Source organism: Aethalodelphis obliquidens, unplaced genomic scaffold (assembly GCF_003676395.1).
Source record: "Aethalodelphis obliquidens isolate GAN/ISIS:26980383/991018 unplaced genomic scaffold, ASM367639v1 scaffold3, whole genome shotgun sequence".
NCBI classification, from domain to species: Eukaryota; Metazoa; Chordata; class Mammalia; order Artiodactyla; family Delphinidae; genus Aethalodelphis; species Aethalodelphis obliquidens.
In genome coordinates, this window is record NW_020837947.1 from 17,893,719 (window position 1) to 17,906,644 (window position 12,926).

Consider the following 12,926-nt stretch of genomic DNA (forward strand, 5'->3'; position numbering starts at 1 on the left):
AACAGATTAGCTCTCCCCAAGAAAACTGACACAGTTCTCCTTTTATCAGATTATCCCACCTCTTCCTACAAACTATTCTAGGCTGTTTCTTTTATGTGGAAAGTTTTCCTATTCCCAGAAGTCCAAACTCATCATTCTACACACAGCTAAAGTTTTGTGTCCTCAATGTCCTAGTAGTTTGAAAGGGAAGCGTCTGTTTCTCTATATTTTATTTTGCCTCCAAGTACAGATCTCTGAGCTCCCCATTCCTCAAACTACACACTTTGATATTTATGTATTTGTTCATGTTCAATCACTTTAAAGCTGAGTTTCTGTGTGCCATTTTTATATTTGAAGTTTTGTTCTCTAGAATCTCTTGGATGATGGACAGTGTTTAATGATTTTTATGGAATGCCTACCAGAGGGCTTCATTCAGTGATATTATTAATAATAAATGTGTTTTTTTGGTGCTAATGTAGCAAGATAGCTAGTGGTTTATTTGTTTTTTCTGAACTGGATGTTTTTAAATACTCACTGTGTGTATACTCAGCTTCATTTTTGTCATTTTCTCATATGAAGACACTAGCTAGGCACCCTCCTGATCAGAGAGAAAACACACGCTGTATCCTGCCAGCATTCTCTAGAACAGCAGCCCAGGCAGAAGAAGAATGATGCCTTAGAAGAGAGGAAACTGTTTACCTTGGTTCAAGTCTAGCATCATTCTTTCCCTGCTCCCAGGGTGAAGGTCGTCTCTGAGCTGACAGGTTGTGTGGTCCTCTCATGTGTGTCCACATAGCAAACAGAGAGGAGCTATAGATCCTGAAGGCACTGATTCTTCTATTTCAGTGAAAGGAAAATGATCCAAATATCCAGCTGTCATCAGCACATTTCTATGTGGATGCCACACAGGCACTCCTAATTCAGCATGCTCATTTCTCCCCTGGAACATGATCCCTTTCTTATGTTCTCCCCCTCAGAAAAGACTATCATTATCCATCCAGTGACCAAGCCAGGTGGCCTGGGCAGTCATTTGTGAGTTTGTCTTCTCTTTCACCACCATGTTCAGTTAGATGCCAGCTCCCAGGATTCTACCTTCTCAGTAGCTCTTGGTCTCTTTCCTCCTCTCCTCCCCATTGCACCACTCACCCCAGTTTGGATCCTCATTATTTTCCCTTAGATTATTGCTGTATTGAGTTCACTGGCTTCCTGTCTTTAGTGTGGAACACCTCCTTGCTGCCCAAAGATTATTTTTCTAGAATGAAAATCGAATCTTGTCATGTCCTTGTTCATATCTCCTCATGTCTCTTCACTCCCTGCCTTTAGTATAAAATTTTCACTTTCTATATCCTAACCCTCTGGTCCCTGCCTAATTCACCATTATATCTTTTGTCACTACTCACCTTGCATTTTACTTTACAGGCGCATGGAACACTATCTTCTCTTCCCCAGTTCTGCTTTTGCACATGCTTGGAACGTGCAGTCCATCTTTTCATCCTGTTAGTCTCAAGTTCTACATCACCTGGTCTATGAAGCCTCCATCACTGCCCCCAAGAAACTGGGTGGCTAGTCATGTAGGCCCCCATGGCCCACCCTTCTTTTTGTTCTGTAACTTTTTATAGGACCGCCAAGCAATTCCAAGTTATAACAGTCATTTCCTAGTCAGCTATGTGGATGACCCCCTGGAGTACATGCAGTGCACAGCATGTATGTCAGCAGAGGTGGCCCTGACTGCATGTCTGCCTCTCTGCTAGACTATCCACTCTCTTAAAGGGCAAGAACTTGCCTTTAATTGTTTTTATCTCTAGTAGCTAGTTCTATCATCTATGAGTCCACATACATGCCCACACATGTGCACACTCACCTAAAAAATAATTCTACTTCTTAGGGAATGTAGGCATAAAATATAGAGGCAGATATTAACATTTAAGTTCGATTAAATCCAACTGGATTAAATCAATCCAAGTTAAATCAATCCAATTAAATCTCCTTCAGTGATTTCATAGCTTAAAGTTGGAATGATTAGAGAACTGTGTTAGATTTTATAAGAAAATTCCATTTTTATTTCTTTTTCATTTTAGTTTTTACTTAAGAAACTTTATTTATTTTTAGACTAGCTTTAGGTTCACAGTACAATTAAGTGGAAAGTACAGAGCGTTCCCATATATTCTCTGTCTCCACACATGCACAGCTTCTTCCATTATCAACATGAGAGTGGTACATTTGTCACAATTGATGAACTTATACTGACACATCATTATGCCCCGGAGTCCATAATTTACATTAAAGGTTAACTCTTGATGTTGTACATTCCATGGGTTTTGACAAATGCAAAATGCCACGTATCCATCATTACAGTATTGTACAGAATAGTTTCAGTGCTCTATTTTCATTTCTTTTTAATTTCTGAATTCAAAGACTTATTACTTTTGATTTTGTTCTCTGAATGTTTTTATAAACACTAGATACACTACACGTCTCTTGACTCTTTTTTGCTATCCCTTACTTAGAAGATGGCACCAGGGTCGTCATTGGAAACCTATGTGAGGGTATTTGTGAGACTGACAATTCTCCCATACTGTTTACTAGCCCTTTTGGTCAGTGACTCACCAGATCTCTTCCTTACAGAGCCTACAATTGGTTGGGACTCTCTCGTTTCACTTCCTGGCCTATTTGATGAATGTAGACCCAGTCTCCCAGCTTTCTTAGGTTTACTTGTCTATTATTTTTCTTCTTATCTTTTCAAAAGCTACATCGAATCTTTTTAGTGCTGTTGATTGGCTTTTTTAAATTATAGAAATAATGGAGACTACTATTCGAAAGCTTTGAAAATAAAGATAAGGTATACAAATGTAAACCTAAGTAACCTGCAATACTCAGTGATAAACATTTCTTTCCTTCTAGGCTTTTTCCTATATATGTGTATATACACACATATATATACTAAATCTATTCTATAGGTATATATACGTGAATCATACTGTCTAAATAGTTTTGTATTCTTCTCTTTTTTAATGATCATTTTATGGCATTTGTTTTCTTATGATCATTAGCGTTCTCTGAAAATGTTATCTACCGCGATTCATTTGACCAATTTCTATTATTGGACATTTAGGTTTTTTCATATGTATTTTTGCCAGTATGAATAACATTTTTGGACACTCCTCGGTGAGAGGATAGCTACACTGACTCTATATAGAATTTCTTCTACTTACCACACCTGAGCAAAGTCTCTCTTAGAATATGTGTGTTAGAGTCTTTATGTCAGTCACATAGCAGTAGAACGAGAAAGGAGAAAAGGCACTCTCTTTGGTGGCGCTATGGGGCTCGAGTCTCAGCTCACGTTCTTACAGGCTGTGTGAACTTCGGAAAATTACTCAACATCTCTTTGCTTTAGTTTATTTGTAAAACTGGGGTAATAGTATTTTATTTATAAGGTTCCTGTTAGGAATACAAATATACCAAATATATAAGTGGTATCTTAAAATTCATCTAGTGACTAGTGAAGTTGAATTATAACTCTGAGGCTAGAGCACTCTGCTAAGAATTCTCTTTTTAGCATTCAATGTTAGCTCTGGCAGATATATCCTAAGGATGAAAATGCCCAAATGTGACACCTGTGGCATATTTTTAGATTATTTGAGGTCACACTTAGTATCCTAAAACATAGTCTTTTAGATCTAGTTTTATATTTTTCTTAGTTTTTGAAATTCCGTTGTTGAAAGCTGACTACCTGATGATTGCTGAATGACGATATGATTTCCCGGGTACAGGTTATGTTTTAATAAGACATATTGAAAAACAGGGGTAATGTAAACCAAAGACTTTATACACTTTTCCATTTTTTTCTTTGTATATAGCAGATTGAACCTCCTAGATTGCATTGGAAGTATTTACCAGATTCGGGAAATGACCTATTGCTAATTTTTTGGGTCAGATTCAGAAGTTTATCTTTTTAGCTTCTAATTTTGAGATAATTCCTTACTTATATAAAAGTTACAAAATCTATTACAAAGAACTCTATTATATCCTCTACCCAGATTCAACAATTCTGAACATTTTGCCCCATTTACTTTAGCATTTGTTCTTTCCCTCTCTCTATATCTTCTTTTTATGCACAAATACTTTAATATGTGTTTCCTAAGGACTGTCTCTTACATAACCAAAGTACCTCTATCAAAGTCAGGAAGTGTAACATTCGTACAATGTTATATCTAATTCATAGTTTTTGTTCAAAGTTCACAACTTGTTTGAATAATATATAGTTTTTTTTTTCTTGTCCAGGTTACAATCCAGGATCACACGTTGTGTTGTCATGTTTCTTTCATTTCCTTTCATCCAAAACAGTTCCTCAGCCTTTCTTTTTCTTTCATGATCTTAATGTTTTTGAAAAGTAAAGCCAATAACTTTGCAGAATATCCTTCAGTTTGGGTTTCTTTGATGTTTCCTTACAATTAGCTTCAGGTTTTGTATTTTTGAGTGTAACAGCATAGAAGTGATGTTGTGTCCTTCTCAGGGTATCATATCAGGAAGCATGTCATATGGTTTTGTCTTGTTATGAGTAACATTAGCCTTGATAACTTTAATAAATTTGTGTTTGTTAGGTTAACTTACTATAAAGTTATTATTTTTTCTCTTTGTAATTAGTAAGTAACCTGTGGTGATTATGCTGAAACTGTGTAAATATCTTCTTGCTCATCAAACTTTCATCCACTCTCTTTAGTATTCATTAAGCTGGATCCCCTGTCTTTTTTGACATGTCCCTATCTTAGCACTTTCTTACTTTCTGGTACAACAGAAAGTTCCAGACTCATTTTATGTTTCCCTGCCCCACCCTGGGCTCATTTCTCTCAGGAGCCCTAGTTCCTTTTAGTGGAAAATGGTATTTAGAGACAAAAATCTGGGTGTTAGATGTGATCATTGCTCTTGTGGTGTCTTTACTTATAGGCCCATCCATTTGACAGATCTAAGAAATGTACACACACACTGATACATGTGTTTATACCTCTTTCTGTAAAATTATATGGTATACATATTATGGGTATGAATGTATGTGTATATATATAAATGAGTTCATACTCACATCTCCAATTCCAATTCAATATTACAAGGGTCACAAAATATCTAAAAACTAGAATAGATGGGACCTGATATTAATTGAGTGTAAGCAAAAGGGAGAGGAAGAATTCAAGGTGACTATACATTGTAAATGCTAGCATGGCGCTCCCAACTGTTCAGTGTAAAACGTTTTGTGTACCAACATCTTTTGTTGTGTGTGCCAAACCTACTAATAAAGCCTTAAATTGCTTTACATTTTTAGCAGCTGTATCACAGCGTTCCTGCGTATTGATCTTGTGATCAAATAAAACTTGAGGTCTTTATGTTAACTGTTGTCAAGCAAGGTCTGATACCTCTTTTCTTATGAACTTAGTTTTTTGAAACTGTATTGTATATATTCCTGTGAAATTTTATCTTATGAGCGTTTGACCATCATTCATCTCCTTCAAACCCCTTTAAACCTCGTTTAGCTAATATATTAATTGTCCTACAAATTACCTGTTATACAAAATTTTTATAAAATGCTTTCTATGGCTTTAGCTGACCTTCTCTGAAGATAAAGCAGAAGGTTGAGACTACAGTATATTTTGGCAGTGAGGGTGATAAACCTGGCATTGTAACTGGAAATGGGGTCATGTCTTACCATAGTACTTTATGTTATGAAATAGATAATCAAGAGTTAGGTTATCAGATGCTAAAAAAGCAGGGGGCAAGGTAAGAAATGTGACTCAAGATTTACAAAAAGACAAGGAAATCTCCCTGATGGCCCTCACATAGACTGAAAAAGACTATTAATATGTCCATCCCATTCTTGGCCTTCTTTTCCTCTCAATTTAAACATTCTTCCTAGGTAATCTAATTCACTTCCAAGGCTCTAAACTCTCCAGCTACTCTTCTATAGCTATTGCTTCTTCCATAATTGTAGAATTTTGACTGCTTTGTGTCAACTAAGCTAGGGATCACGTTTCCTAGCCCTATTGCAATAGGTGTGGACACATAGTGGTTCTAGCATGGGGAATATGATTAAAAGTTACATATGCAACTTCCTCCTCACTTGCTTAAGAGGACTTCTCTGGCCTCAAACTTCCACTCTTTTCTCCAAACACAGAGACTAGAGAAACCACATGTTGAACCTGGAACAGCTACTATCAGCCTGGGCCACTGAATAATTGCATGAGGGAGAGCCACCCACCAGCCTGAAATACCTGCTCTAGAATTTCATGTGAGTGAGAAATACCTTACAATTGTTTGAGCAATTACCTTTTTTTTGGTGCCTCTCCTGAGTCCCCTACTTGTATATTCAACTGCTCACTAGATATTTCTACTTTTGTATCTCAGAGATGTCTCAAGTCTAACATATTTCTCTTCAAATTTACTTCTCATTTCTGGCATTATTATCATCCCAGATGACCTCTCCATTGCACGTGGAGTTACTCCTGGCTACTTCCTTTCCCTTTCGCCCATATCGAATCTGAACATCTTGGTTCTGACGCCTTTATCGCTTGCCTCTCCAACCCTTCCTCTCCATGCTCTTGTCTGTTGCTTTAGACGAAGTCCCAGTCATCTCAGGCTGGGATTGATGCAACAACCCAATAACTGTTTTATCTGTCTCTAATCTTGCTCCCCTCAAATTTATTCTTGGCTATGGTTTTATTACTGACTAGCTCAATGATCTCATCTGAAAAGTACGGATACTCACGGTATCTACCTTTTGGAGTTTTTATGAGAACTAATGTTGGCTAGATGCCAAGCATTTAGCATGGTTCCTGAGATACAGCAGGACTCAAAACAAGTTAGCTATTGTTAACATTATTATTAGAATTTCCATATCATAACTATTCTTAAAATTCCTTAAAGGGTTATTATTCCTTTAAAAGGTGATCCTATAATTCCTTAAAGGAGTATTATTGTTTCTAGGGTAAAATCGCAACCCTAAGTGAGCCTGGTTAACATTCTGTAATCTGGTCCCTATTGAACTCTCCAGATTTATCTCTTGTTATTCTCCCCTTCTAACCTTCTGCTTTATTCATATTGCAATACCTACAGTTCCCTTAACATGTCAAACTCTTTGATACCTCTTATTTTTGTACATGTTGATTCCGTTGCTTTAAACACACTACTTCATTGTCTTTCCTGAACTTTTATTAGCCATTCATCCTTCAAATCTCACCTCATATATCACCTCCTCTAGGAACTTTCCTTGATGCTTTCTGGTCTAGTTTAAGCATGTGTTCCATGTTCATCCATAACACCATGTGTTTCCTTTATTGTGGCAATGAGGATAATGTTCTACAAGTGTTTATTAACGGTGGACATGCTTTGGGTGTTTGCCTGGCCCTCTATCCTGACTTGGTGGGCTTCAGTGGTTTTATTTATATATGAGTCTTCACTTCACCCTATTTATCATATTTGATTGAAACATACCCAAAGACAGGGCTGAGTATATTTGTTATATCTACTGAAAATTTGAATTGAGACAAAACTATGGCTGGTTAATATGGCTGCTAGACTTGTAAAATATGAAAATTTAGGACCTTAGAAAGGAAAAAGGAAATAGACACAAAACTACAGACAGAACGTAGAAAAACAGGGATAATGGATAAGCAGAGAAAGTAGGTATTCAGAGAGGAGAATAAATTTTTTGAGAATTCAAATCCAATGTTCCAGAAAATATTTTTTATGATTGTTTATGATATGCTTGGAATTTATTACATCTTTGCTTTATATCTCCATATCTTTTTGTTTTCAGCTCAATTTTGTATTCCATATATAGTTATTTATTTCTGAAAAATTATCAAATTCATAAAAGTTGTGAGCTATAAAGACTGAATAATCAGAAAGTTAAGTGTTATTTGAGAGACATTCTACTACAAAAACATTGAATGAGTCATCAGAAGGTCAAGGTTCTAGACAAAACTCTGCCATTATTTAACTATATAATCTTGGGTAGGTCGATTGACTGGAGTTCCCCTCCTTTCAGTTATGTCATCTCTAAAGTAAAGACCATAATTTCTTTCCTGCTTACCTTGGAGTTGTAATAATCAGTTGTCCGCTTTGAAAATGTTAAGTGTTTATAGACAACAAGGCCTTATTAATATTCTGCAATAGAAAAATACTGGCTAGGATTGACTGGAATGACTTCTCAGTCCAAAGATATTACACTACTAGTCACTAGTTTCATTTACGTAAAAAAGGATGCTTCCCATTTTCAGAAAGGTACAAATATCTACATTTGGAACCTAGGACATATTACACTATTTATGTGCAATACGGTAGCATGTATTATGTATATTCACCTAGGTAATATTTTTAGTAAAAGAAAAGGAATTGCAACCAAATGTAAAAGGATAAGAAACAAAAATATTTACAAAAAAGGAAAAGAAAAAAAGATGTTTCCAATTATATGCTACAGTTATTAAGGGCACAGACTCTTAGTTTTCTCATCTGCAAAATGAGATTTCATAATTATACAGGCTAATGGGATTGTAAAGAATTTAGCTGACCCAGAATGAACTTTGGAGAGATTACTGATTAGAAGTGTGAGGCTGAGAGCTTCCCTGGTGGCGCAGTGGTTAAGAATCTGCCTGCCAATGCAGGGGACATAGGTTTGAGCCCTGGTCCGGGAAGATCCCACATGCCACGGAGCAACTAAGCCCGTGCGCCACAACTACTGAGCCTGTGCTCTAGATCCCACGAGCCACAACTACTGAGCCCGTGTGCCACAACTACTGAGCCCCATGCACCTAGAGCCCGTGCTCCGCAACAAGAGAAGCCATGGTAATGAGGAACCTGTGCACGGCAATGAAGAGTAGCCCCCGCTCGCTGCAACTAGAGAAAGCCCGCATGCAGCAACGAAGACCCAACACAACCAAAAAAATAATAAATAAATAATTTAAAAAAAAAAAGAAGTGTGAGGCTGACCAGGTGCAGAAATGTGGTCCCAGGTGTAGAGTTTCACAGCACGTCATAGATTTGCATTCATATAACACTCCAGATATGGAAGGATCTGGATCCTTGCATTTGTCTCCTGGGAAGTGGTTGATTATTGGTCTTAATTCTTCTAAGTGTCAGCCAATCAGATGGAATTTCTCTGCCCCTCATTTCCCAATAAAATTTTAGATATAAGCATACTAATATTTTTCTGAGTCATTATAGAACCAATCTAGTACAAATTTGGGAAACATTTATCCAGCCTACCTAGTTTATTTAAGATCTTTGCACAAATATTTGCAGAAAGCAATCTTTGAAACTCAACCTATGTCCTACTATAATAGTGAATAAAATGTGTGATAATATTACAGATGGCTCTAGCTTTATATGGCAATGTAAAACAAATGCATGGAAAATGTAATGAAAATGGTGCATAATGCACCCTACTTTATAGATGTTCATTATCTTCAATGAATTTGTGACAATTCAGAAGGATAATTTTAACTTTCTTAATCTTTCTAGACTATTGTTAAATTAATTTTGACTATTGTTCTAAATACATTCATTTCCTATAAGATGTAAAATCATGGGTAGAAGAGTGCTGGGTTTCTAGTTGTCTAAAAGGAATGGCTGTCATCGAGAAAACAGCTCCAGTTTAATGTGGCAATAATAAAAATGAATTATGCATACTGGAAATGTAATAAGCAGAGATATTTTACCACAATAAAAATACAAAAATGATGTAATATTATATTCATTTTCAGAAAACAAGGAGAAATAGCTCCTTTGTCATGAAATATTAAGCATGCATCCATGGGGATTTACCAATAACTTAAAACAAAAATATTTTTGGTCTTAAAATAGAATCTCAAAAAAAGCCTCAATTCACCCACATGGTACATAGAGTGCCAGGTTTATTCTGAATGATGCTGATAGGGAATAGTGGCTGCAGGGCAAGGAAGAGAGCCAAATTTAAGTTCAAATTCTAGATGTTTGTCTGTGGATCTTCTATATTTGAAATGCCATTTCCTGGTTTAATGCATTTTAAAACATGCATACATGTTTCTAAATTTGATATACAATTTAAACTCTAACCTATATTAATGTTTCATTTTAATTATGGTAGTTCTTTTACATTAAGGAATAAATCAAGGAAATAGTGTGCCACAAAAGCATCATCTTCAGATGATAGTTCCTATGCCATTGTTTGGGTTTGAGATGCCCTGACCCTGCACGTACAGTCTCCTTTCAGAAACACAAGATGAAATTCTAGCTGCACATCTGTTTTAAGTGCAGCAAAGTACAACTCCTTAACCTTATATGTGCTAAATGCTTTCATTGACTGTTGAGTAAGAGTCATTTTGGGTCATTCCCCGAGATTCAAAACCAGATGAGAAAGTGACTATGAAAAATCACTAAGTACACATACACGAGAGCACATTTAGAATTTATAAAGCAACTATTCCTTAAAGCAGTTTAACCACTCAAGTTTGAGATTTTAAAGTTTGTCAATTTGTGAGTAAATTAAATAGGAATGTTTTCCCCTATTCCAATAATTCCACCTGTATTAATGTACATCACAGATCCTAGACGTCAGTGGTTCTCAAACTTTATTTTTTATAACAATCCCCTGAGTTGTATACTGAAACTGCATTTGGCCAAATTCTAAATCTCCTCCCCGTCCATTAGGTCTGGAATGAGCTTGGGAATCTGTAGTTTCCATAGACCTCAGGTGATTTGTATGCTGGTGCATCACCCATCATAGTTGAGAAGAACTGAGCATTTTGAAATAGTTATGAGAGGAAAACCAGTTAATGTTGTAAGTTATGCATCTCCAATTTTAATACACTTCTAGAAGCTTGTAGACACAGTTCAGGATAGAAAAGATATTTTAATCAATTGGCAATATTGGGTTTGGCTTCTGGCCCCTGGATATCCAGGTGTACATTTGTAAATCACATCCCGCTTTGGGCATTGGTACTTCATTGTTAAATGGAGAGTGAGGTGGTGTGTGGAGTCTGTTATTTCTAATGTGCCTTCCCATCTTATGTGAGTCAGTGCTTCTACACTTCTGCTTTTCTTGGCTCCTGGGTTGGGTTTCACATAAGCATAAGGCCACTGTCTAGCAGCACTTGATGAGATCAGAGTGGAAGGAGATGTTCTCAACCTTAATAAATTCAACCAGCATTATTTTTGAGAGTTCACCATTCTCTTCTCCTGCCTTGGGAAGAAAGGATTTGGTAGAATGAAAGAACATGGGCCTGACAATTTAAATTTATTTATAGGAGTACAGGAAATAAAAAACAAAGTTATGGAATCTTTAATGGGCAGTATATCTTGAATTTTCATTGGTGGGTAAATATGCTTGTGCCACAGAAAATGAATTTTGTGTCATCATTTACTATCACAAACATATGATTATTTCAGTAACATAGATAAGATGACATGTGACCTTCTGTTTTCTCTATTTCTAGACATTCAAAAAAATTGGGGGTACCCTTTAAAAAAATTAAAACCTCCAGAATGTGAAAACAGTCTTGGATGAAATAGCATGGTAACTTATATCTACCTCAAGCATCTGTCAATAAGTTTCATGCTTCAAAAACCTATAAAAGAGGAAAATAAAGTTCCTTTAATTTTTCTGCTTTTCAACTCTGGAACAGAATATCCCTGACTTTAAAATGGATCATCTCCAAAGAAGGGAAAAATGAAAAGATAGCTTAACATATTATTAACTGCTAGTATTTTTAGTGTTTTGAAAATTTGTTTATATATTCCTCTCATTGAAATATGCAGTTATGACATTTCCAAGAAGTGATGGCGTTTGGTGTTAAAGACAAAATAGTGGGAATTTATACCATAGCAGCCTGATTCTTGCACCTGTTCTGTCTGAGGAAGAAAGTTTTCTGAGGCCACTTGTGGAGTCAGTGGCTGTCTAATGTGACATAAACATGTAAACGTTTGTTACTCTTCAACAATACTATGATTTGTGATTAATAAGTAATAGCAAATAATTAGATAGCACTAACTTAGATTTTAAGTATCGTGTGTGTATGTGTGTGTATTCATGTAACTGTCATGATAACTGTCATTATCTTCATCTTACAGATGAGAAACTGAGCCAGGAAGAAATTACATCTGTTGCCCAAGGTTACGTGGCTGGTAAGTGAAAGATCCCAGGCAACCTGGCAAGAGAGTTTATGTACTTAACTAGCAGACAACACTACCTCTCAACTTCAAATGTGTTGTCCTGCTGAGTAGCCGTCCTGGGAGGCTGTACAATTCCATCTATGTTGGCATTACTGAAGACATTCCTGTACTTTCTTCAATGTGATTGATTGATGATAAATTAAAAGCCAATCTAAACAGAGCGAAATACCCCCAGCAGCTCAATCTGGCAGTATAAAAAGGAAGTGAGCTGTCCCTCTCACTAGATGCAGCCCATAGACATGCTTAGTTTGGCCTGTGGTTTTGGCCTGGACAGTGTTTTACATTTTAATTAGTTACCAAAATAAACACAATGAAATTTAAAAGCCTTATACACAAATGTGAATTTCTGCCCTCTCTCAGAAAGTTGGATCTTCAACATTGGGCTTTTATCTCCAGTTTCTCGCAGTCCCATCATCTACATCCCCCAGAAACTGGGGCTCATTGTCACTTACCACTTGTCTCATCACTTCATTTGTGTATTTTACCTGCCTGGCCCCTGTAGACATTTGATTTTGTGACACTTGAAACAAAAACATTGTTTTCAAGGAGTAGTGGAAACAAAATAGTTATTGGAGCTTACAAAAGGAAATTTCAGAAAGGCGGCTTTTTGGTTAGAAGGGCATGTGTTCCTAGAAATTAAAGGATTAATACAGAGCATTATTCTGAGCAAAAGAATTTAGGGTCAGATTAAATCTTGGGACACATAATTCTGTCCCGTCCCTAATTTTCTATGTGCCCTCAAGCAAGTTCCT

The 12,926-nt window shown here is 36.4% G+C and overlaps 1 long non-coding RNA gene across 1 annotated transcript in view; it reads left to right on the forward strand.

Annotated features, from left to right (window-relative positions):
- Positions 1–12,926, forward strand: part of LOC113608074 (uncharacterized) — a 336,338-nt gene that overhangs the window by 21,024 nt on the left and 302,388 nt on the right. The window contains exons 2-3 of the long non-coding RNA XR_003428206.1: positions 6,143–6,256; positions 12,073–12,126. This is a non-coding gene — a long non-coding RNA (uncharacterized LOC113608074). The remainder of the gene's footprint in view (positions 1–6,142; positions 6,257–12,072; positions 12,127–12,926) is intronic.